Source organism: Gossypium arboreum, chromosome 5, assembly GCF_025698485.1.
Source record: "Gossypium arboreum isolate Shixiya-1 chromosome 5, ASM2569848v2, whole genome shotgun sequence".
Lineage (NCBI taxonomy): Eukaryota > Viridiplantae > Streptophyta > Magnoliopsida > Malvales > Malvaceae > Gossypium > Gossypium arboreum.
The window spans coordinates 59325545-59328567 of NC_069074.1; positions in this window are offsets into that span (position 1 = coordinate 59325545).

The following is a 3023-nucleotide window of genomic DNA, read 5'->3' on the forward strand; positions in this document are numbered from 1 at the left end:
ATTCGTAACAAGTAATAAATATTTATAATGAAGATCAAACCTAGACTAACTATTATCATGACAAAAAGGCAAGTGAACCTATCGAACAATAGTATAGTAATGGCAAGACCGGGATATCGTACCCAAGGGAACCAAATGTACCAGTAATAACTATCTTTTTATTATCTAGCCTAGGAATAAAAGGATTTGTTTATTAAACTAATTATCTAAACTAATTAACTAATTTAATTAAAGTGAAGAGAAAATTTGGAAAAAGACTTGAAGTGAAGCAATTAATAAAGACAACACCCAAGGAGGAATCCACCTAGATTTCACTTGTTATCTGACTCTGAACCGGACAATTTATTCACTTGACTTGATCCATGAGACTCCCTAACCTATGTTATTATCCCTTTTGAGACTAATAACGTCTAACCCTTAGTTGAATTAATCAAAATTTCTTTCTTAATTAAAACCCTTAGGGAAGCAGTAAATCACTCTATGGACTCCCATATTAGGTTTCACCCTAATCTTGCAAAATCTCGTTACCCTATTTCTAGGCATTCGATCAACTCCGCTTAATTATGCCAAATCTACTCTTAGGTAGGGTCTGTTCCTCCTCTGCATAAGCACATCAAATCATGAGTTAATACCCAGAATATTAACTCAAGCATTAAGAACACATAATTAAGAACAAATCAAGTATTTATCATACAGTTCAGATAATAATAACAAGATCCATCATAGGCTTTATCCCCTTTAGGTATCTAAGGGGTTTAGTTCATAATAAAATAAGAGTACATCTCAAAAGTATAAAAATAACAAAACATGAACAAAACTCTAAAACCCCTGAAGGAATTCTGAGAGAGATCTTCAGTCTTGGAGTAGCTCCGGCTTTTGGGATGGATCGTCTGGCTTCTTTCAAGTAATTCTTGGCGTGTGGTTCTGTATTCCAAAAAAGTTCTGGAAGAGGCCACCTCTTTGGGTCATACTTAGGGTGTTTATATAGGCTTTGGATTGGCTTTCTTCCTCTCTAAGTGCCCTTTTCTGTGTAAAGTACAACTCTTTGAAAAAGGGGCATGACCACGTGCCACGACTGTGTGACGTGATTGCCAGGCCGTGTTCGATTCGTTAAATTTCCACGGCCGTGTGAGCTCAATGGCCATGCCATGTGAATCGTGTAAACCTTGGTCGACACCCCCGAAGGCCACGGGCATGTGAGATACCCGTGTGGCAAGGCTTAGGCCGTGTGATCTTCTCGATTTGGTTCATTTTGTCCCTTTTTAGCTCGTTTTTGGCTCCTTTTGACTCTTGGTGCTCTCCTGAGTACAAAACATGAAATAACCAAATTAAGAGCACCAAAATCCACAAATCTAGTAGTAAACATCCATAAATATGCTAAGTATTTGGGGTAAAACTATGTATAATTTGGCGTTTATCAAATACCCCCACACTTAAGCATTTGCTTGTCCTCAAGCAAAACTCTCATTTTACTGCTAGAATTCATTCTTTTCAATCACATGATCAGTATTGATAATGTTACAAACTATTCCACGAAAAATTCTACAGTGAGAATTTAACTATAGGGGCATTAAAAGCCTCAAACAATCTAAATCGGATATTTTGATAACAAAAATCCTAGGTAATCTCCTTTCTCTAAGTAATAAACTTTAGTCCTAAATATACAAGAGATGACATCCTCACTAAAGGTTCACTCAAATCACTCAAAGTGTTTAAGGTTTAAGATTAAGAACTTGATTGTCTAACATGAAAAGTTATTACCATAGGCTTGCATGAAAATCAAATCTCCACCACTTGTAAATGATATGATACACTAATCAAAAGGTCTTTGCATGGTTATAATGGGTGTAGGTTACAGGTGTAATATCCTGATTTTGGGCCTAGTCGGAATAGTGGTTTCGTGACCACAAAATCCGAGATATAAATAATTATTTTATGATTATTTTAAGGTCTATGATATGATTGCATGATTGTGTGAAAATTTCGTGAAGAAATTTTATGCATAAAGTGCCTAATTTGAAATTTGGGACTAAATTGAATAAATTGCAAAACTTGTGTTCTAGAAGTATTTTGCATAAAATTGAATTAGATTATTAATTAGAGGTCCTTAAAGAGTAATTTTACCAATTTCTAAGTCTATGGACAAAAATTGGACATGGATGGAATTTTTGGAAAGTTTAGTAGTAAGGGCATTTTGGTCATTTAGGGTAAAATGAATTAAAATACACAATTAAAAGCCAATTTTGCTCATCTTCAACCCCATGGCCGAATATAGCAAGGAGAAACCATGGCTAGGGTTTTCAAGCTTCCAAGCTCGATTGTAAGTCCGTTCTAGACTCGCTTTTAATGATTTTACGCTTTTGGAGTCCCTAGAGCTCGATTTAGCTTATGCTAGCAATAATTTAACCTAGGGTTTATATTTGGAAAAATACCCATAGGTGAAATTTGTGTATTTTGGTGTTTTATGATAGAATATGAGGTTTTAAATTATGTTAGACAACTTATGCTACTCGGTTTTAAGTGAAAACGAGCAAAAGGGCTTAATCGGTAAAAATACCTAATAGTCATAAGTACATGTTAGAGTGAGAATTTGATGTTGCCATAGAAGGAAAAATGATCAGCATGTCATAAAACATAAGAAAATAGGCTGAATTTTAATTTACGAGCTTTGGGGCAAAAGTGTAAATATGCAAAAGTTTAGGGGCAAATTGTAATTTTTCCAAAATATGATTTTGGGTCAATTTGAATAATGTGAGTCCTAATTAGACTATATTTTAAATGATAGAGCAAGGAAAACTGAGATTCAAAGCTAAAATGGGGAAAATACCAAGTTGTGGACGAAATGGTAAAATAGCCATTTTCGCATACGAGGTAAGTTCATATGTAAATGTTGGTAACATAGTTATTATTTTAAATGTTTTAATGTTTTTAAATGATATAATAATTATTATGAAATATTATACTTGTGATAATTGTTTGATAATATGTCAAATTATGTGATATACTTGGAAAATGTGAAATAC